Source organism: Podarcis melisellensis (genome assembly GCF_964234715.1).
Source record: "Podarcis melisellensis genome assembly, chromosome: 3".
NCBI classification, from domain to species: Eukaryota; Metazoa; Chordata; class Lepidosauria; order Squamata; family Lacertidae; genus Podarcis; species Podarcis melisellensis.
The window spans coordinates 23,326,024-23,350,234 of NC_138530.1; the positions used below are offsets into that span (position 1 = coordinate 23,326,024).

General features: G+C 43.3%; 1 long non-coding RNA gene across 1 annotated transcript in view; it reads right to left on the reverse strand.

Annotated features, from left to right (window-relative positions):
* The window catches only part of LOC309366030, a 115,198-nt gene extending 106,217 nt beyond the window's left edge, over nucleotides 1-8,981 (reverse strand). Inside the window, exon 1 of the long non-coding RNA XR_014166421.1 lies at nucleotides 8,584-8,981. This is a non-coding gene — a long non-coding RNA (uncharacterized lncRNA). The remainder of the gene's footprint in view (nucleotides 1-8,583) is intronic.
* Nucleotides 8,982-24,211: the final 15,230 nt, after the last annotated feature.

Genomic DNA, 24,211 nt, shown 5'->3' on the forward strand with positions numbered 1-24,211 from the left:
TTGTTAGCCGCTCTGAGCCCGGCTTCAGCTGGGGAGGGTGGGATATAAATAAATAAATAAATAAATAAATTATTATTAATAATAATAATAATAATAATAATAATAATTAAATCCAGCTTGCGGGTGGTCCGGGACTCAGTGTATATAGTCCAGTCCCCCACAAGGTCTGAGAGACAGTGGACCGGCCCCCTGCTGAAAAAGTTTGCTGACCCCTGCTCTAAACTCAAATTCTTTCTGCCTCTCAGTACCCACAAGCAACTGTAAATTCTTAACGCCTTTTCGTGCCTCCATTTCCTGTTGCATAAAGGTGTTAAGCACATATGACTGAACAATTTCTATTCACTTTTAAGTGCGAGGTTAGGCACCAACTAGAGAGCAGAATGGTGCTCTAAAGAAGCCCAATAGGGATTTTGGCTGCAGAGCTGCCAGTGATTGAGTACAGGAAGGAACAGAAGATGAGGGAAAATGTAGTACAGCTAATGGGGATTTTATGCCAGAGATGTGAGTGCTGGATTAGAAGGCTCTGAAGCTGAGAAAGTGTAATTACTTCAACTGGAATGTAACAGGCTAATGGACTCCCTGCGTCGCCTATCATTTCATTGAAAGTATAACGAAACTGCAAACATGTCACTGTATAACAGCAGGCTGTAGCCAGTCAGCTAAGGGATTAGGTGGGTGCAGTTGCCTTTTTTTTTTTTTTTGTAAGAACAGAAAGGTCATTTACATCAAATGGCAGATTTCTTCATGGGAGGGCAAAGCTAGTGCTGAAAAGGTTTGTAGTGAAGAGGTCTTTAAACAGAGCTTCAAGTCAAACAGACCAGGGCAGTTTTGTTCTCTGCAAAAGGAGGCATTTTGTGGTTGTGGCCTGAGATTCTTAATTTGAAAGGCCTGAGATGTGATTGAAACTAATGATCAATTATAGGAGCATAAAAGGCATGTGTGTAAAAAGGGGGAAAGCAACTGTGTGCTAAGAATCTGAGCTTGTTGGATCGGATCAGGTCAATGGCCCATCTAGTCCAGCGTCACAGTGGCCAACCAGATCATAGCTGTCAATGTTTCCCTTTTTTAAAGGGAAATTCCCTTATTCCAAATAGGATTCCTTGCAAGAAAATGGAAAGGTTGACAGCTATGAACCAGATGCCCATGGAAGCCTGCTAGCAGGACCCAAGCATAAGAATACTCTTCCCTCCTGGGCTTTCCAGCAACGTAGTCCATCATGGCTAGTAGTTATCAATAGCCCTCTCCTCCATGGATTTGTCTAACCCTTTTAAAAGCCATTCTGGGCCATCCCTGCATTCTCTTCCTCCTGCTACAGTCCTGTCAAAACATGCTTAAAAAGCCCCTTCACACCATACATTTAAAGCATAACCATACCACTTTAAATAGGCATGTCTTTCACCAAAGGATCCTGGGACCTGTAGTGCTGAAAGTTGTTAGGAGAACCCTATTCCATTCACAGCGCTGCAGTTCCCAGAGTTCCCAGGGAAGAGGGATTGGTTGTTAAACCACTCCTGTACACAACTAGATTTTCCAGATGTCTAAGACTAGTCAGGCGCTATAAACATGTGACTTCTGCCCTCTGCACCACTCCCAAATCCCTTGTGGAAATCTCTTCAAGAAACTACACCTGCAGTCTGCATCTTACTTTTGTATTTATATTCCTAAGGTGTGTGTATACCTAAAAATGTTTTTACCTATACTGCTGAAAATGTAATCTAGGAACCTGGCAAATTCACCTTTAGTTCATTGTAATGTAACGGCTGCATGTACTGCAATGTCCGCTTGAGCTGCACAATTTCCTACTTGGGGTGTGTGACAAGCATGTCAAAAAGGTGGGCCACCATTGTTCCAAAAGTATATTGTGTACTTTCTGGGTTAAATAGGAAGAGCAGCCAAATCAACTTCTTTCCTAAGACCAGAACCCAGCTGCTGTCCGATGACGTTGAATGTTGGAAGAAGAAGAAGACATTTGGATTTGATATCCCGCTTTATCACTACCCTAAGGAGTCTCAAAGCGGCTGACATTCTCCTTTCCCTTCCTCCCCCACAACAAACACTCTGTGAGGTGAGTGGGGCTGAGAGACTTCAAAGAAGTGTGACTAGCCCAAGCTGCACGTGGAGGAGTGGTTCACCAGATTACGATCACCAACGTGGATAATAATAATAATAATAATAATAATAATAATAATAATAATAATAATTTATTATTTGTACCCCGCCCATCTGGCTGGGTTTCCCCAGCCACTCTGGGCGGCTTCCAACAAAGATGAAAGATACACTAAAATGTCACATATTAAAAACTTCCCTGAACAGGGCTGCCTTCAGATGTCTTCTGAATGTCAGGTAGATGTTTATCGCTTTGACATCTGATGGGAGGGCGTTCCACAGGGCGGGCGCCACTACCGAGAAGGCCCTCTGCCTGGTTCCCTGTAACTTGGCCTCTCGCAGTGAGGGAAATGCCAGAAGGCCCTCAGCGCTGGACCTCACTGTCCGGGCAGAACGATGGGGGAGGAGACGCTCCTTCAGATATACTGGACCAAGGCCGTTTAGGGCTTTAAAGGTCAGCACCAACACTTTGAATTGTGTTCGGAAACATACTGGGAGCCAATGGCTACCATTGCTTACTAACTATTATAACCATGTTCTCCCTCCCTTGTCAGTTTGCTTCTGAATACCAGTTGCCAGGAAGCTCCAGTGGGGAGAGGGCTGTTGCACTCAGTTCCTGCTTCTGGGCATCTCATGGGCATTGGGTTGGTTACAGGAAGCAGGATGAGATTTTGGCTTAATCCTGAAGCCATTTTTACGTTCTTATGTAAGTGACTCAGCACAGATTGCCAGTTGCTTTTCCCAATATGAAATCCTTGGGACTGAGCAGTGTGCACCGACAAGGAGCAGAACCAGTCACCTTGTCCTTCTGTGTATGTATATATTGCTATAGTTTTGTGAGTTCAACCCTGTCTTACCATAATCAGCTCTGCAAATCTATGGAATCAAGGTCCCATTTCTTTAAAAGGGCTTTGACTGTGAGCCCTTCACAAATTTGTTTCTCCTTGCACTGTTTGGATTTCCATATGTTGGCAAATCATGAGCAAAAGTCAGACCGGAGAACAGGACTCCATTCTTCGCTTCTCACTAGGGTTCCCACCTGTGTGTTTAATGGCTCTAAGAGGAAGCCAAATCAGTCCAAATCACAATTTGTTTAACTTGGCAGCTCCAGCAGGATATGCACAAGCTTCCCTTCAAATAAATGCAGTTATTTTAATCCCCACGTTTACACAGCCAGGGGAGTTTGCAGGTGCTGTGAGGTATTGAATTACTCACATATGTGTATTCCACATGAAAAGGAACTTCCAAAAATGCACATAAAAACCAGTTAGCTTCTTCTTTTTAAACATGCTTCCCCACAGCGACCAAAAAGTCAGGCTGATTTCTATATTATCAGGGTAGCACAAGACTGAAGTACTGGAAATGGACCAAAGAAGTCTCATAATATTTTTAAACAGAGGAGTGGGGAATATTGCTGAACTCTCATCTGCCCTAGCAAGCATAGCCAATGGACAGGGATGAAGCGTTGTTGTAGTTCAGCAACAGGGATAAAGATTCTCTATGCACTGGAATCCTGACATGCAGACTGCATTGGCCATTATGACAAGTTGTTGTTAACTATAGAAATTTCTGGAAATGGCAAACAGTGTGTAAAGTACAGGGTCTTCAAAGGGTGGGCTAACAAGTTTCCATGTACTCAGTGCTAGAGGACAGATCACTCACACTATACTCAGTTCCTAGTAGTAAAGACTAAGCTGCCTAGAATTGGTGAGGGTCATCCTATGGGAAGTAGAGAGGAGGAAGCAGTGCTGGATAGTGTCCTGCATTAGATTGTTGTGATCGGGTATTCATTCCTTTACCAAAGGTGTCGTGGACTTTGAAGACTTTGAAGAACTCAGGACGAAAGGGAGAAACGTGCTAAGGGGTAGGCACATTCAGCAAACCCTCACCATGATAAATGCCCACCCGGAAACCTATATCCCAACTGTGGAAGGACGTGTGGAGCCACACCTCCACAGTCACTTACAGACTCATTGTTAAGTGTTCATGGAAGACAATCTTACTTGGCTACGAGTGATCGCCAGAGAAGAAGATTCATTCTGAACTGAGAAACAAGGCTGCTCAGAGACATGCCCTTCAGAACCGTGGACAGATCCCAGGAACAGAGTCGTTGCTCATATAGGTGCTTGGTGTTGACTTTCTTTGTCTTTGCTGTCTCCCTCTTGCAGCGCCTCTTGCTGAGGAATTGGCAGCCCAGAACTCTGTTGCCTCTTTGCTATCCCTTCCCAAGCATGAAGCCTAGGCCTGAGAATACTGCCCTTGATGATATATGACTTGGGAACTGCTATCTCTGAGAGTTCTGGCTTTGGCATCTCTCAGAATGCTTAGCTGAAATTCACCATTTTTGCTTTCTCATGGATGGACAGTGATTTAGTGATTCTCCAAGGGGGGGCTTACCTCTTGGTGAGAGGTCCTTCTTTAGTCTGTCGCTGTTTTCTCCCCCATTGCTCAAATATATTGCCCCAAAGGGGAATTCTGGGAAAAGAAAATGGTAACTGCCACCCAGTAGCCACCTGCTGCTGCGATCACAAAGCATAGACAACTAAGGAGTACAAGCAATTTTACTCATAAACCCCACCGAAGTTAGTTTTAGCTGTGGCTTAGAACACTGGCTTGGGAAGCCCCTGGTTTCTATACTAGGTCTTGGTGTTAGGGTTGTAGTTTAGTGGTTAAATCATCTGCCTTGCATGCAGAAGGTCCCAGGTTCAATCCCTGCCATCTCCAGGCAGGGCTGGAAGAGACTCCTGTCTGAAACATTGCTGCCAGTCAGTGTAGCAGATAATACTGAGCAAGATGGACCAATGATCTGACTCAGTGTAAGACAGCTTTGTATGTTCCTATGTATTTATAAAAAACAGGAAGTGAAGAAGCTGATGAGATTGAGGAATGAGGCTGATTCAGGGGGTAATGGGGACCACATGAATTTAAGTTGGTGGCCATAGGTTTCCACCTCTGGTTTAGCGTGACAAAACAGAATTACCAATACTTTCTTGCTCTATCCCTGGCTGCTATCTTTACCTAAGAGCCTTCTGAATTTCTCTGTATCTTCTCAGGCACTAATTTTAATTAGGTTCATCAAATCTGTAATATCTGGGGTATATTGGATGAGCATGGGGGTGGGAGGCACAAGAGATGTTAAGACTCCAAACATTTTTTCTTAGTGGAGACTCTGAAGTATTTCATGCTTTCAAGCTATAAACGTCTTTAAAAATGGAGATTATAGTGGTTATTTCGGGGCAGTTCCAGTTGTGTTGATGTTTCCAGGCACTCCTGTAATTAAACATATTCTTCATTCCAGACAGGAACTCTGCATTGGTTTACCAAAGAAGAACAGCATAAATTTAAGATATCCAAAGCTGATGATGTGCCTGCCTACAAATCATAGATACTTAGCAATTATCTCAAGCAGTTTCTAGGTGCTAAAAATGCTCCAAAGATATTTCTCAAAAATCTTTTCAACAATCATATCAGAAAGGCTACGGATAGATTCTCTCAGTTTCCCATTTTTCTGATCTTAAATTCTCCATGTTTCCACATCAGTTTGCAACTTTTTATAAAAAATGAAGGCATCATGAAAATCCACCAGCATGTTTATTTATTTATTATTAAATTTGTATACCGCCTTATACTGTAGATCTCAGGACAGTTCACAACATTCAGGAATATTTTAGTGGGGTTCTCTTAAAAGACATATTTTTACATTTATTTTTATATGTAAGTGAAAATCAGAAGCATTACTGCCTCCAACCATGGAGACAGAGCTTAGCCATCATGACCAGTAGCCATCAATAGCCTTGTTGTTGTTGTTGTTGTTGTTTAGTCGTTTAGTCGTGTCCGACTCTTCGTGACCCCATGGACCAGAGAACGCCAGGCACCTCTGTCCTCCACTGCCTCCCGCAGTTTGGTCAAACTCATGCTGGTAACCTCGAAAACACTATCCAACCATCTCGTCCTCTGCCGTCCTTTCCTTCATCTGTCCTGAATCTTCCAGGATTCAGTTCCAGTTTCATTGGATGTCCATGAGTTCTAGTGCATGAACACAAAAGCTCATACCAATAACAAACTTAGTTGGTCTCTAAGGTGCTACTGGAAGGATTTTTTAAAAAAAATTTGGTTCCACTTTCTCTATGCCATCCATAATTTTATAAACTTCCATTATGCCACCTCTTACTTACCTTTTCTCTAAACTAAAAAGTCCCAAACCTTGCAACCTTTCCTCATAGTGGAGTCACTCCACCCCCTTGATTATCTTAGTTGTCCTTTGCTGAATCTTTGCCAACTCCTTTCTGAGTTGAGGTGACCAACTGTGGTTACACCTTAGATTTGTTGTCCCAGAACTATTGGAACTGCAGTTTTAAGCACAAACATACCTGATAGCAAGCCCAGAGGGATGATGGGCTTCTGACACCAGTGTTACATGCCAACTCCAAGTGGTGTGAGATCCCAGGGGGCCCAGGCAGTTTCTTTTCCTTGCTAATGGCTCACCTCCTTGTCTTTGTTCTCTCTTAATGGCTCATCTTTCAGGCAGTCTTTGAGCATAGGAAGCTGAGGCCAGCTACTTAGAGTCTGACTTCCAGTTTAACTCTCCAAGCATTGATTAAATTCTAACACTTACTAAAGCCAGGAATTATGGCGTTCTTGCACCCACGAACCCTGGCACCCACAAACTCATAATACTATTTTGGAATGTTGCTTCTGTAAAGAGTGTCCAAGGGTATCAGAGTGTTCCTATTGTATTGCAGTTTAAGTTCTCTAAATGATTTCATTTGACAGAATTCAGTGGGGGAAGAAGAGTTGTGTCTTTTGTTCAGTGCCCACACACCAGGCAGTCCACTTGGCTTTGACGCCATTCAGAGAAGGGAACATTTAATGCAATTGCTGGTTATCAAAGAAATTGGTCCTGGCATCCTTTTTGCTCCTCTCCCCTTGCCTGGCTGTTCATTTTCCTAATGAAAGCGCCACCAATTAATAGTGCCCTTTTCCAATCTCACTAAGTGAAGAGTTCTTATCTCCTGCTGCAGGCTGTGATTGATTACAGGACTGTAACTCTATTATTGTCAAACTGCAGTAATTAAGAGCTTGGAATTATAAGAAGGGTTTCCCCATCTCATCTCATCTCTATTCAAGTATTGTTCTTCAATTCTGGTGCTCATTCAACTCTTCTTAGGAAATGATGGGAACGTGTGATCTGATTCCTAAAACAGCTTGCCAATGGAAAATTAGTTTCCTGCTGCCCACCTCTCTCATCCACACTGCCTTTCATGCAAGAAGTTTTATCATTTATCTTATGCTTATTTCACTCCCCCAACCCAAAATTCAATATATTGGTGGTACCTATTACACTAATTGGATTCTGAGCTATGCAAAAAGATTTGCATGCATATGAAAATGTATTCCCAAATAAAATTTCCCTTCCAATTGAATTTGCTTATTTGGATTCAGCCTAGTGCAGAGTCTCCTTGAAGCTACAGGAGCTCCATGTGTGCAGGAGATCACTGTTGATGCAAGGACTTTCCAGTGAACCTAGAGGTTCTCAGGACAGGTAAAAAGGACTTTTTACACAGCATATAGTTAAACCACAGAATTGGCTCCTACAAGGTGCATTGATGGGCTGATGGCCATCAACTTTAAAAGGAGATTAGACAAATTCATAAAGCTTTCAGTTCATAAAGCTGGCTACAAGTAATGGTGGTGATATATTGTCTCCAGTATCAGTGGTAGTGCTCTAGTGCTCATGCCCTGCTTATGGGCTTCCCACAGGCTTCTGGTTGGCCACTGTGAGAACAGAATGCTGCGTTAGATAGCTCTTCTTCTTTTCCTCTGGCCTTAGGAAGTCATCCAAACCCAAGACCCACCAAATCTCTGGCTCAGTCAGCTGATTCCCATTGCAGCCAGGCTACACAAGTGTGAACCCCACAACCTGGCTCAAGCTGGCGATATGGCAGCATAATTTCCTCATCTCAACTCAGCTGGCTGAGCTGAGACTGGCAGTTCTTACACTGCTGTAAGCCCTGAAAAACAGGCATTCCAGGGGGTTGACAGGAATAGGATCAGAAATAGGATCCTTATACTGAATCTTAGCTCCATTCAGTTCAACCATGTCACACAACTCATCAATGGTTCCTCTTCATCCTGGAGAAGAGTGACTAGTGGGGTGCCACAGGGTTCTGTCTTGGGCCCGGTCTTATTCAACATCTTTATCAACGACTTGGATGATGGACTCAAGGGCATCCTGATCAAATTTGGAGATGACACCAAACTGGGAGGGGTGGCTAACACGCCAGAGGACAGGATCACACTTCAAAACGACCTTGACAGATTAGAGAACTGGGCCAAAACAAACAAGATGAATTTTAACAGGGAGAAATGTAAAGTATTGCACTTGGGCAAAAAAATGAGAGGCACAAATACAAGATGGGTGACACCTGGCTTGAGAGCAGTACATGTGAAAAGGATCTAGGAGTCTTGGTTGACCACAAACTTGACATGAGCCAACAGTGTGACGCGGCAGCTAAAAAAGCCAATGCAATTCTGGGCTGCATCAATAGGAGTATAGCATCTAGATCAAGGGAAGTAATAGTGCCACTGTATTCTGCTCTGGTCAGACCTCACCTGGAGTACTGTGTCCAATTCTGGGCACCACAATTCAAGAAGGACACTGACAAACTGGAACGTGTCCAGAGGAGGGCAACCAAAATGGTCAAAGGCCTGGAAACGATGCCTTATGAGGAACAGCTAAGGGAGCTGGGCATGCTTAGCCTGGAGAAGAGGAGGTTAAGGGGTGATATGATAGCCATGTTCAAATATATAAAAGGATGTCACATAGAGGAGGGAGAAAGGTTGTTTTCTGCTGCTCCAGAGAAGCGGACACGGAGCAATGGTTCCAAACTACAAGAAAGAAGATTCCACCTAAACATTAGGAAGAACTTCCTGACAGTAAGAGCTGTTTGACAGTGGAATTTGCTGCCAAGGAGTGTGGTGGAGTCTCTTTCTTTGGAGGTCTTTAAGCAGAGGCTTGACAACCATATGTCAGGAGTGCTCTGATGGTGTTTCCTGCTTGGCAGGGGGTTGGACTCGATGGCCCTTGTGGTCTCTTCCAACTCTATGATTCTATGATTCTACGACAGAATATAGGCTTGCAAAAAAGAGTGGTGTAAGTCAAATTCTATTTTAAAGGCTTGTTTGCCCCTTGCCTGGCTTAGGCCAGCTCAGTCTACAGTAGCCCCATTTCTGAATGGCATTTGAAGTAGGGATAATCTATGCTGACTTAACTTAATAAATCCCACCAGCTTCCTATATTTACAATTGTTCGTAAATTCATTTGAAATTATGTGCATGAGATCCAGAAGGAAAATCAGTGGTGTTCTACATCATCATGCAATGTCACAATATATCTAGGGTGAAACCTTATTGGCTACATAATATCACATGTCAGTGGTTCTAGGTCACTGATGGAAGAACCTGGAGCCTCAGAGATGCAAATAGAGGGAAGGAGGGAGAATCTACCAAATCAAACTACTACTACTTCTTCTTCTTCTTCTTCTTCTTCTTCTTCTTCTTCTTCTTCTTCTTCTTCTTCTTCTTCTTCTTCTTCTTCACTTTGAAAGGGGGAAATGGATTCCCAAATAAAATTCCCCTTCCAATTGAATTTTCTTACTTGGATTCAGCCTAGTGCAAAATACCACAACGGTCAGTTTAAATGGGGTTGGTTTTTTCTTTTGCACTACTGCTGACCACTAGTCATCTTCTGCCTCCGCCATTGCAGGCAATATGCCTGTGAATATAATTTCCTTGGAATGACAAGTGGGGAGTTTGCTGTTTCACTCAGGTCCTGCTTTGGGACTTCCATTGGGCACCAGGCTGGCCACTTTGAGAAGAAGATCCTGGACTACATGGGCCATGGGCCAGATCCAGCAGGGCACCTCTTATGCTCTTATGTACTATAATGGTACATGTAATTGAATTTCATGAAATTTCAGAGCAGCCTTCTCTAAATGTGGTCCAGTGCCCCATCCCCTGTGAACAAGGGAAATCTGGCATTGCCTTTCTGCTTCTCAATTCCTGGCAGCCGTCAGATTCCCTAACTGATGTGCTATTTTACTTAATCCCATAACAATGCCAGCCTGTCCTCGGATGCATTGAGCCTGAAGCAAGCTGAGCTGATTTGCTCTCTCTTATCCCTGTTGTAATGTTCCCTCCTGCAGTCACTCTGCAGGATTCCACCTTGATGTTTCTCACATGCTGCATAAGACGAAGACCCGGGTGATTATTTCAAAGAGCTATGAATATGCTGCTATGGCTGCTATGGCTTCATCATAACCATTACAGAAGATAATGACAGAACAGTAAATAGCAGATCTGTGGGAGACGACAAGAGCTGCAGACCTTTTGTTGCCTCTTCACAGCATCTCTCATTTCTTACTTTTGTCCAGAAATGGCAATTATTGGGTTACTCTTTTTAAAATTTTCTTATTACTGCATATCTAATCAACATCACCATCTTCTTAGAATCATAGAGTCGAAAGGAACCCCAAGGGTCATCTAGTCAAACCCCCTGCAATGCAGGTATCTCAGCTAAAGCATCCATGACAGACGGGCATCCAACCTCTGCTTAAAAACCTCCAAGAAAGAAGAGTGCACAACCTCCTGAGGGAGACCAGTCCACTGTCGAACAGCTCTTACTGTCAGAAAGTTCTTCCTGATGTTTAGTTGGAATCTCCTTTCTTGTAAATTGAAGTCAGCGGTTTAGGAATTTTTCCCTTTATTCCCCCCCACCCCAAAGCAGGTCGGAGAAACTGAACCAGGTCGAGGAACAGCGGGATGGCAGCGCTGTGCCTCCCTGCTGTCCCCCGAGCTTGTGGGGCTGGCCGATGTTTGTCCGGCACACGGGGTGCTCTGCTTAAGGGTGCTTTGCGCGCCGGGCGGCAGGCTGCTATCCGCAGCGTGGGGAGCCCTGCGGGGAACTCCTGCAGGGCTCCCCATGCTGCGGATGTCTGCCCGGTGTGAGGGGCGCTCTGCTTCAGGGTGCCCCACGCGCCGGGTGGCAGGCTGCTATCTGCAGCGTGGGGAGCCCTATGGGACCTCCCGCAGGGCTGCCTAGGCTGCAGATGTGTTCCCGAAGCGCCGGGCGCTCTGCTTTCAGCGCGCCTGGCGCTCTGGGAAGCAGGCTACTATCTGCAGCCTAGACAGCCCTGCAGGACCTCCCGCAGGGCTGCCTAGGCTGCGGATGTCTTCCTGAAGCCTGGAGAGCGAGAGGGGTCGGTGCGCACCGACCCCTCTCGCTCTCCAAGCTTCAACGAAAGCCTGCATTCGCCCCATAGGACGCACCCAGATTTCCCCTTCATTTTTGGAGGGGGAAAAGTGCGTCCTATAGGGCGAAAAATACGGTATACATACACACACACACACACACACACACAGTAGTACCTCAGGTTAAGTTCTTAATTCGTTCCAGAGGTCCGTTCTTAACCTGAAACTGTTCTTAACCTGAAGCACCACTTTAGCTAATGGGGCCTCCTGCTGCTGCCGCACCACCGGAGCACGATTTCTGTTCTCATCCTGAAGCAAAGTTCTTAACCCGAGGTACTATTTCTGGGTTAGCGGAGTCTGTAACCTGAAGTGCATGTAACCTGAAGCGTATGTAACCCGAGGTACCACTGTGTGTGTGTTTGTGTGTACAAAATGTATTTTTATTAAAGATTTTCTTGGTTTACAAAAGTATGTGCAATCTCTCTCTCTCTCTCTCTCTCTCTCTCTCTCTCTCTCTCTCTCTCTCTCTCTCTCTCTTTCCCAAGTAACATTTTTTTACAGATCAGTTTCATTTGTTGAGACATTAGGAAGAAAAGGGGGAAAGAGGTGGAGGAGGGAGAGATGAGTGGGGGTGGGGTCGGGTGGCGATGTTTCTATTTTACTTAATATATGTAGGGTTTGGTGTCAGCATTGTTTGTGCAGGTTCTTTGCTGTTCACTTGTGTTCCTTTGGTGGTGAGAGAGGTTGGGGCTGGCCTAGGGTGTGGTTGTTTGCTTGTGGTTGGCTGTGGTGGTCTTTGTTTTCATGTGCGAGTGGGGTGGGTGGGTGTTTTGCATCAGCTTAGCCATATTGATTTGTATGCTGTTGGTGGATTTTTGTCATTGTCTTGTTGGGCTGCGTATGTGATAAAGGGGAGCCATAAAGGCGTCTTCTTCTGTTTGTCCCTGTGTCAGCTTCAGTTTATTGGTTAATTTTTCTAGTAAGGCTGTTTCCCATATTATTTGGTACCATTGGTCCATGCTTACTCCTGACAGGTCTCTCCAGTGTCTGGTTATGGTGTTTCTGGCTTCTTAAAGTAGGTGGATTATGAGTTCTTTAGCTGCTTAGATATTTGAAGATGGTTATCATATCTCCTTTCAGTCTCCTTTTTTCCAGGCTAAACATAGCCAGCTCCTTCAACTGTTCCTCATAAGGCTTGGTTTCTTTTCTTCATAAGGCTTGGTAATAATAATAATAATAATAATAATAATAATAATAATAATAATAACAGGAACACAGAAAGCTGCTGCACACCGAGTCAGACCATTGATCCAACTGGCTCAGTGTTGTCAACTAGCTGTAGGGTCTCCAGGCTTTCAGGAAGTGGCACTCCCAACCCTACCTGAGGATGCTGTGGACCTTCTGCAAGGAAAGAAGATACTCTGCCATTGAGTTGTTGCTGTTGTTGTTGCTGCTGCTGCTATTCTGTAGAGCAGCAACCAACAGTTGCTTCAGATGTCTTGTGAAGACTTATCCTTTTGCCCAAGCTTTCCCTGACCCATAAAATTGGGCCCTACTTTACAAGTTGGAATCCTCTTTTCTAGGTGCTGTAATCCCAAGGAAGCAGAAAATACTTTTTATGTATGTGACCACGGCTGCATGGATTTTATTGGCCCAGAGATGGAAAGAAGATAAAGTCCCTACCAGAGAAGAATGGCAGATGAAGTTGATGGACTATGCCAAAATGACTGGAAGAATCAGAAATCAGGAAGACCAAAATTTTAATAAAGAATGGGGAAAATTTATAGCTTATCTTAAAGACCATTATAAACAGTTAACATCGTTAGTAGGATTGGAATATCACTTGCAGTTTAATGGTGAATTTTGGATATAATAAAAGATTTGGATCATCATAAAAGATGCAGGAGGAAATGATAAATAATACGACCCACAAAGGGGAGGATGGAAGTCCAGAAGATTCCTTGGAATCTTGTTTTTATGATTTATGTTTGATATAGGATTGTAAAATTTCCATCTGAAAAAACATATAAATAATTTTTTTTTAAGTTTTAATCCTCAGATGTCTGTTCTATTCACTTTTAAATTGCTGTTTTATTGGTTTTAAACTGCATTTTCATTTTAACGTTTAATGACGTGTTTTTATTTATACTTTACACCACTTCACACTTAGATATCTTTGAAATATTAAGCATTATAAAAATGCTTTTAAATAAACAAATATGGTAAATAAATAAATAATATTTCCCCAGTGATTTTGGAATCTCTGGTTCCATGGGGGGAAATATATAGTCCTAGTTGGTTGCAAGCTCAGCTCTATATTATGCCTGCTTGCCAGCTTGGCCTTGGATGAACAGATGACACATTGTTTGATGGCCATTCTCTATAAATTACAGGGACGGAAACATTTTCTCCTGACTAATGACCATCTACGTGTGTGAGCAGTATAATTAATAGATCTCATCTACTGGAAACATCTCCCATCTCCAGATTGCTTTTAGAGCTTCAGAAACCAAAACAGCTGATCAAGCTGCTCTTTCAGATGCATGCATAAAAATTCTTCCATATTAACCCATCATTCTCAATCACTCTCATTGATCACTGTTAAGCTACATCAACTACTGAGTTAGCTGCTTAGTAGGAGCATGCACAGAATGTATTTCATGTTACCCGCTTTCTCCTCATGAAACTCTTGTTGACCTCTGATGGTGTGACCAGGCTGCTCAAGAAAGATTTTGGTTTGGTACTTAACTTTTTTTTTCTTTTTGGATCAATTCCCTCCATCTCTTCTTGCAAAAATTGCATGTGGTTGTTGTCCCCTGTCCACAGCTTCAGACCTCTTTTGTTTCTGTCTGTTTCCATTGGCAGTGTGCAATGTCTAAAGAGCTCCCTGCTATGGCTGGTGTTGGGAACTGCAGTGCTAAGAGGGCAATTCAATAAGTGCCATGCACATGGCAGCACTCATGTACCAGCATTATGATCCAATAGACAATTTTGCCCATTACATTGTATACTGATAAAAAAGAGTTCCTCTATCTCTACTTTAGTCCACCCTGCCTCAGGAATAGGTTCTATTTGTCCTTATCACTGTTCACAGCAGATCATAACAGTAATAGCATGGCCAATGTTGTACAGGATGATGGGAATTAGTCTAAACAACATCTGGAGGACAGCATGTTGGCTTCCATGGGATACATCAAACTTGGTGAAACTAAGCAGATTTGGATCAGGTTGATGATGCCTTGAGGAGAGACTGTCTGTAAATTCTAAGGGACATTGCCTTGCTGTTCATGGTGGAAGAAAGGTAGGATATAAATGCAATTTAATAAAAACAATACCAATGATAACAGTAAGGAATAAATTATTAGTAGGTTAGATCTAGTTATTGGTCCAACCAACAGAGGTGGTGGGGCTGACTTTTGCCAGTTCTCCCATCCCCTATAGGCTCTTGTATCCTCTTTTATTCCAGAGGGTTGGGGAACCCTGTGGAACAGTACAGGAGATGGCAGTGGAGGCCACAAAGGCAAAAGGAATCAGTAAAAGCCTCCTTCCCCAATCCACCAGTGGAACCTTTCTGTTGGATCAAAAGCCTTCTGTTGACAGAAGCAGCCCCTCTGCTCATGGATGGCAAAGTCTGGATCCAACCCATCATAAATATGTTATAGACCCATCAGTACTTTCTCAGGCAAATGGTTCTAGAAAGCTGAGGCTGATTTTGTCAAAGAGATCACATTTTTTTGTCTGCCTGCAGTCTCCTCTGTAGTGTGTGGCTATTCCTGCCATTTTGTCCAGATTGTCATCGGTGAGCTTTTCCAATCTTCTGCAGTGTCATTTGTTTTTCCTCCAGGCTTTCCACTGAGCTCCTCATTTTGTCTCTCATCTCTATCCCTGGCCTGGCTTCATGGGAAAGTTCTCAGCAGGGGGAACATGAATTATGCAAACTTCTGAAGCGTCCCTGCTCCAATGTCACATTTTTATCAGTCGCTTCATCAGGCACAACAGCAGCCAGAAGCCTCATCCAGAGAAGGCAAAACATGCAAACACCACAGATTTGCCAAGTTCTAACCAACAAAATCTGCTAGTCAGTTTCGGTGCCAAGCCCAGCACAATGCTGTTCTCATGACAGTGGCCTCCTCACTGGCTGCTCTAAGAACTCTGTAAACAATTTTGGGGGAAATAATAGATGCAGTGCTTTGGGCTATGTTACCATAAAACCTGGGATAAACAAACCAAAGGACACATTGCCCCAATCATGTGGTATTTCTGGCTCAATTGGGAAGCAAGAATTTGACTGGCTGCCAAGTTAACAATCGTGTGCACTTGCAAGTGTGTCCTTGAATGATCAGATTGAAGAAATGGCCTTCGCTTTTCTTAAACTCCATAGCTGAGATGATCTACTGATCATAATGTGCTTTCTGTGCAGAACATCCCGAGTACAATCCCTGGAATCTTCAGATAGGGTTGAGAAAGAGAGAGAGAGAGACCCCTGCCAGAAACTGTGGAGTGTCAGAAGTCAATGTTGACAATCCTGAGCTATAGACACCAATGGCTCGATTCAGTGTAAGGCAGCTTCCTATGTTCTTAAAAGGTCCCAAATTCATTCCCTGGCATCTCCAGGCAGACACTCCTGCCTGAAACCCTGGAGACTTACTGTCAGTCAGCAGACAACTCCCAGTAGACAAACACAACATATTCCAATTACAGGCACAATGACAGAATAACTAATACTGAGCCAGATTAGATCACAACAGATGATCAAATTATCTTAAAAGAGTCAGTGCCAGTTTGGTGTGATTTTTATGCATCAGTGTAGCCCCTCCAAAGTGAGATGTGGCTATTGGGAGGACCTGGGGCAGATGAAGGCATCTGGTTCTGCTGCTGCAGATGCACCATGGGGTTTCTTCTCTCTATGCACCTTCCAGTGGTCATTCTTTGGTCACTGCTATGAATGCACAATCTGACTGTCTCCACACACTGTCTCCAGGCATCTGCAAGGGATTCCCACATGGTGGAGTTGATGTTGCCAACTTTCATGTGCTGCCATCTTTGCAACACAGATTTAGATGAAGGACAGCTAAACTAATGGCTTGAGTCCTCCTAATTGTTAGTATTGTAATGTCTCATTCTCACATTGCATACTGTTGCGGTTGCCTTTAATTACTTAATTGATGTATGAGTATGGGAACTATTTAAATATCTCCTCCCTCTCTGCTCTCTGCTCTGCTCCTCTGCTGAAGAAGATGGGTGTGAGAGCTGTCTTGTTGTTTTGTTATTTGCTTTATAAATAAAACCTTTGATGTTACTATTCCAACCACAGTTGCTTCTCCTGCATTCTGCTGTAAAGGACTGAGTTTATTATCTGCAAACGGGCATTTAATGCTCACATTAATATGGTTACACATGGAACCCACAAACTAGAACTGGCTCTTGGCTGCTCCATCAGGCTTGAAGGATGCAACAAGATTCCTTCCCCAATGCATTATTATTAATACTATTATTTGGCTTTATTAAGAACCTTTCACAAGACAATACAGATGGACTGAACAAAGGGAGTGCATCTTTCCACCATGAAGCATAGGTAGTGCAGAGAAGCAGGCACAGTACTCTGCTCTGTTGGGACCTGAGTCTTGCATGGGAAGTGAGCAAAGTCAGACCAAGTCCCTTGTAGGCAGGTCAAGTCTAGTCAAATTCAGTCAAGTGAAGTCAAGGTAAGGTCTCGTGAAACAGAAATCAGGACCCTGGACAGCTCCCAGTGGGCCCTGCTTGCCAAGCAATGGCAAATTGTTGCTTGAAGAGGAAACTGTACCCATCTGAGGTCTTCTAAGAGGAGGCAGAGCTGCACTAGACTAATATAGAAGATGCATAATGGTGTAATCCTGTACTAAAATTAATTCCAAGCTGGTCATGTATATATTCATACTTCTCCCATATCAATTTTTTTTAATGAAATAGGGTATACAACTGATCCCTAAGGGAGTCTACAAATCATTTTTTTCCTATGAAAAGGCTTTATTTATTTTTCTGTTGAAAAATATGCCACAGTTTGAATTACTGGAGCGGAAAATGAAGTAGCCTTTAGAATGAGTGCTTATATTCCCCAGCCAGAAAGCACAATCTACGAGTTTTGGAAGTCTCCAAAAGATTAGGATGCATGGCAGAAGCAAACAATGGCATTGCTCCTTATCTTTTCCTGATAGGAATCCAATATTTTGCAAGTAAAAAGAAGTAAATAGGATAGACGAAGAAAAGAAGTATTCCCTGAACAGTATCTTAAGGCACATGACAAAACAGCCTTGATAAAGCGGAACATGTCTAGTTCTGAGCAGTGTAAGGATGGAATACTGCTTAGGAACTCTAGGTGCACCTTCTTGAAGTCTATTATGAAACGAGTACGCAGGAAACTTTATAATTCATGCTATCTGTCATGGATGCTTTAGTTGAGATTCCTGCATTTCAGGGAGTTGGGATAGATGACCCGTGGGGATCCCTTCCAATTCTATGATTCTATAATGGATGAACATAACAGCCCTGCTGGATCATGCCCAAGGCCAACCTAGTCCAGTGTCGTGTTCTCACAGTGGCCAGCTAGATACCCATGGGAAGCCCATAGCAGGACCTGAGCACTTTCTCCACTTGTGACAGTGCAAGAGTTCTTAGGAGACCTCTATTCCCCTAACACAACTACAATTCCCAGAGTTCCCTGTGAAGAGGGATTGACTGTTAAACCACTCTGAGAACCGTAGCTCTCTGAGGGGACTAGGGGGGTTTCCTTACAACTCTCAGCACCCTTAACAAATTACATCTCCCAGAATTCTATAGGAGAAGCCATGACTGTTTAAACTGCTATTATAGTGTTTAAAATGTATGATGTGAATGTAACCACCATGTTCTAAAATACTGGACAAGTTTTCAGGTAACAAAAGCTGCTAGTGCTGCTCTTATAACTAATTGCTTTGTCAACCTATTACAAAATATAATGTCTGAATAAACACAATCCAGAGAACAGAGCCTACCTTTCCTGAAATTGAAAAATTGATGGACTTTATCCTCTGTGCCACATTGCTGCCAAGGAATAAGGGCACTGAAGTGAAGACACAGTGACAAAATAACTAGGAATGGGATTAATTTCAAAACTAGATTAGGTAATAAACTGCTTCCTGTCAGGCAGTCTTGTCCTGATAACAGAGACTTCTGATACGAAGGACTGGTTGATTTATATATTTGATATCTTTTAAATATATTGATTTCCACAGCCTGTTCATGTTTTTAAAAGTGTACTACGAAATAATGTTCCTTGACAGAAGATTAAATACTGAGATTAAAATAAACACACATGCAAAAGAAAGCTGCTCTGGGGAAAAAATAATAATCCTAAAACAGATTTATAGTTTGAATTTTAGAGTTTGTCATATGATGAATGTGATGCTAATAACCAACACCATGATGAAGGTCTACTATGCTTGTGTATACTGTATAAATTGTCAAAATAAATAATAATAACAATAATACTAAAAAAAAACCCATTCTACAAGTTGTAATTGCTTCTATTTTTTTCTTCCAAATGTTACCTGTAATCTAAAAACTAGAAAGTGAAAATTATTTGTTAATTAATTTATGAAGTACCTTATTTACATCCAGTAGGCTATCTCTATAAGGGACATGGGTGGCGCTGTGGTCTAAACCACAGTGCCTAGGGCTTGCCTATCAGAAGGTTGGCAGTTCGAATCCCCGCAACGGGGTGAGCTCCAATTGCTTGGTCCCAGTTCCTGCCAACCTAGCAGTTTGAAAGCATGTTAAAATGCAAGTAGATAAATAGGTACCGCTCTGGCGGGAAGGTAAATGGCGTTTCTGTGTGCTGCTCTGGTTTGCCAGAAGCGGCTTAATCATGTTGGCCACATGACCCGTATGCTGTATGCTGGCTCCCTCAGCCAATAAAGCGAGATGAGCACTGCAACCCAAGAGTCGTCCATGACTGGACCTGACAGTCGGGGTCCCTTTACCTTTACCTAGACTATCTCTAACAAATCATTCGTGAAAACCTACAATTATTTAACTCTGAATTCATCCTATGAGTTCTGGTATAAATACATTGGCAGACGCCTGTCCGTTATATACCCCACATACTTTGAAGCTGGTCATGAAGAACTTGCTATGAATGTTGAATTTCACTGACTTCCAAGTTCTGCATCTGTGGCCCACTCTGGAAGTCACAAAAATTCAGACCTGAGCCACCAAGAAGTCTATATCAAAGGCAAAATCTCAGGCTGAATCAGATGCTGACTCTGGGTGGTTAGAGCCACTGTTGTACCAGGGAACCCAGTTTACTGCAGGCCTGATGAGCCACCACATACAGCAGTCAGACACAGAAACATGGCTTTCCATATCCAGCCCTGACAACACAGGATGTTTGTAGTTAGCAGTCGTTCCTTTTTCACAAAAGGCAATGCTAGGTTTGAGCTTTCCACAAGAAAAGTCATGGGGCATAGTGCATTTATGATTGGTCCCCATTATCTTTCTCTAGGAATTTATTATTGAATAATAACAAGGAACATGGCACGTGGAGGTGGAGGTTTAATTCTCTCCCCCTCCCTGTGGTGGCCCCAACAAAAATCCACCACTCCCTTGCCTGTTATTAACCCTGGAAGAAGGACTGGCCCACCCATGAGACAAGGTGAGGTGACTGCCTCAGGCGGCAGGATCCACGGGGGCAACCAATCCCAGTATAGAACATCATTCCTCCCCACTAGTTTCTGATAGAGATCTTCCCTTACCATTTCTTCCCAGGCAGGGAAGCGGGTGCCATTTTGTGGTTCACCTCAGGAGCCAAAATGTCTTCAGCCAGGCCTACCTGCAGGGAAATTTCCCGTTAGTGCCAATGGGAGCTTCCCTTGTAATCTGTCTATCCAAATACAGTGGTACCTCAGGTTACATATGCTTCAGGTTACATACGCTTCAGGTTACAGACTCTGCTAACCCAGAAATAGTGCTTCAGGTTAAGAACTTTGCTTCAGGATGAGAACAGAAATCGTGTTCTGGTGGTGCGGCGGCAGCAGGAGGCCCCATTAGCTAAAGTGGTGCTTCAGGTTAAGAACAGTTTCAGGTTAAGTATGGACCTCCAGAATGAATTAAGTACTTAACCCGAGGTACCACTGTAAATTTTCATGCTGCTCTTCAAACATGGGAAGCTCCCAGAACAGCCTACAGATTTAAAAGAAACATTAAGTCAATCCCTACTTTCAGGCTTGACGCGGGTGGCGCTCTGGGTAAAACCTCAGTGCCTAGAACTTGCTGATCGTATGGTCAGCGGTTCGAATCCCCGTGGTGGGGTGAGCTCCCGTCGTTCGGTCCCAGCTCCTGCCCACTTAGCAGTTTGAAAGCACTCTTAAGTGCAAGTAGATAAATAGGGACCGCTTTATAGCGGGAAGGTAAACGGTGTTTCTGTGTGCTGCGCTGGTGCTGGCTCGCCAGCTGCAGCTTCGTCACGCTGGCCACGTGACCCGGAAGTGTCTTCAGACGGCGCCGGCTCACGGCCTCTAGAGCGAGATGAGCACGCAACCCTAGAGTCGGACACGACTGGCCCGTACGGGCAGGGGTACCTTTACCTTTACTTTCAGGCTTACAATCTGAAATACATGACGCAAAAGGCAAAGAGTCAGGAGGAAATTACAAGACCTAAATTACAATACCTTCTCAGAACTTTGGAAAAGTGGGAGTGTGTGCCAAAATGTGCTGTTCCAAAGTTCTGCAGTTCTAGTGAAAATCCCTGCTTCCCTGGGCATGATATTATCTTTGAAAAGAGAAAAAGGCATGATTCCCAGTGATGTGGTAGGCATCACTTCTAGTCTGGCTTGCAGTGGAGATTGGGGCTCACTGCAAGCCAAACTGAAATTCACCACCCACCCCCTGTTATTGCTGGAAGCCCATTGGCTAAGCACCATTGGAGGCACCTGATCCCTGAAGGTAAGATGGCTTCACCAAGACATTTGCCAAAAAGCTTTACAAAGCCAAATGCCTCTGGCTCTTGCTGCTGGCCTTGTCCAATTCAGCAGCTAACTCACGATTTCCATAAAAGCCTGAGACTCTTATACTAGCACTAATACCCTCCGACACCCAAGAAGCCATCCTACATCCGGCATCAGAGGGATTATTAAGTTTTTAAGTGCTGTTCTGGCAGCAGTGAAGTGGCTTCTAATGCAGGCGTATTTTCTTTTTTAAAGGAGGGATTCCCCCCCCCCCATCAAAAAGATATTCAAAGTTGAGATGAGGCTAGAAAGAATTCACCCAAAGTAGAGATGGACTTAGTGCTGCAAGTCACACTGAGATGATTCTGTCTTAAAAGCACTCATTCACTCTCCTTATTTAAAAGTCCATTTTACTGCTGTATTATTATACAGAGCAAGCAAACCTCTGTTACTCTGTATTAAGAAACAGTGCCATTGCATTTGTCGTATGCACTAGAGAGAGCAGGGGAGGAACCCTAACCGAAAGGTATTTTTCAATCTCAGCAGATCCAAACGCACAGCCTTCTCCTGTGAATACCTGTCAAGGTTCCATAAAAAATAGTTTAAATCCCACAGCTTTGTGGAAAATCACAGATTGTTATCTGTAATTCTGGACGGGTTTCTGTTTTATTAATTTCCATGCATTACAGAGCATATCACTTATGAATAGTTAATTTCTGAGATGCTAAATCTACTATGAGAATATAAAGCAGCTTGTTAAAATTACAAAATCAGAGCACAATCGGTTCCACAAAAGGGGATGGATGCCAAGAGTGGGAAAAGGAAACAGTTAACGTGGTTGCTTTCGATATATGGGGATTCATTTAAGCATGTGGCGCTACTTTTTCTGGATGTTCGAAAAGCTAGAGAGAATGGTTATATAATAACACTCGGCTGGCACAAAAAGCCAGAAATTCTTAATGAAATAACTGGTTCTTATAGGGAGTAATTCTATGTTTTGTAGACTAATGTGGGCAGAGAAGACGGTCAGCTCCACCACAAAGGCTAAGCTGCTGTCAGTGTGTTGCAAGAGGCAGGGGTCCAAATAAGGTCTTAGAGACAGGATGGCAGGAGAGACTGTGAACCCATAGGATCACAATGCCCTTTGCTCCCCTGATGCCTGCTTTAAAAAGAATGGTTTAGCGATCAATCCCTCTTTACAGGGAACTTGGAGAATTGAAGCTCTGTAAAGGGACCCTGATGTTGGCGATGACAGAGGACAAGATGGTTGGACAGTGTTCTTGAAGCTACCAGCATGAGTTTGACCAAGCTGCTGGAGGCAGTGGAAGACAGGAGGGCCTGGCGTGCTCTGGTCCATGGGGTCACAAAGAGCCAGACATGACTCAACAACAACAACAACAACAAAGAGCATCTACCAACAACTCTCAGCACCCTTAAGAAGCTACAGCTCTCGGAATTCTGTTTTGGGGAGGTGGGTGGGAATCCGCAAACGTTTAATGGTGGTATCACAGGGCTTTAAATGTAGGGCGTGAATGTGACCCAAATCACCTCCAATTATCCTTCTGTCTCTTAACATTCTAGCTTCTAAAAGTCAGAATTCATAACTGGAAAGGCTCTCTTCCGTATCCCAACCTGCCACACCTCAGAAGGCTGGACAAACAAACAAATGAATGTGTTCAAAGCAGCTAACAAGCATACAAATAAAAGAGGAAGCCAATCGATACAAGAAATACAACTGTGCCCCTGCCCATACACAAAGGTTGTACGCTGACTTTGATAAGAGTCTCACTGTGTCAGGGCTCCAGTAAAGCAGAGCACAGCATGAACTCTCCAGTCTTTGAGCAGAAAGGAAGATGAGAGCATCTGACAATGCCTCTTTTATGGCCAATTATGCTGCAGGATGGCTCTTAACCCTGAGCTTAAGCAAGGCAAAATGTCATTAAGTTGAAGTGCGGAGAAGATTATAAGCACTTTATTAAAATAGTGCTTTGCCTGGCTATATATATATATATATCCTCACTAGCCAAAGGAAGCAGCTGCAGCTAGCTTTAACCAATCTATATAAGATTTGTACCAGTGTGTAATACCCTATAATTTCCAAGATATATAAAAATTATCTCTTTCCCTATCATTCATAGCAAACTCATTTCCCCACTGAATTTCTCCACGGCATGTAAGGCAATTGTCTCAACCTTTTAGATCTTACCGTTTCTTATTAGTTTTGCTTCCCTGTGTTAAAATGGCAGGGTTTTTTTAAAAAAGAAAAGGAAAGGAAAAGGAAGTAAAAGTGTGACCATTGGAACAGGACTCTGGAAAACTGGAAACTGGAACATTGCATTAAGCAGGCCTGCTTCAGGTGGGTTTTATGATATATAGGCTATTTGCCTCCATATCCTTTCCTGCATGTTAAGTCCCATCTGCATTATACATTTAAAGCAATCCCCAAAGCATAAGAGGGTTAAAACAGACCTCCTATTCTACTTCCTACCTTACTTTATACTAAGACAGAGATAGGCAACGTTGTGCCCTCCAGATGTTGTTTGACTACAACACCCAAGAACTGCAGCCAACATAGCCAACGTCCAAGTATCATGGGATTTGCAGTCCACTTTAAAAAGTGTATATTGTTTTAACAGCCATGCTCTCCCCAAAATCCTGGGAACTGTAATTTTAAAGGGTGCAGAGAATTTTAGGGGACCCCCACCCTATTCTCCCTCATAAATTTCCAAAATTCTAGGGAAAGAAAGATTGGCTTAAATCACTCTGGGAATTGTAGCCCTGTAAGGAAAATAGGAGTCTTAACAAACCCTTAACAAACTTCTGTCCCCAGAATTCTTTGGGGGAAGCCAAGACTATTCAAAGTGGTTTGATACTGCTTTAAATGTATAGTCGAGATG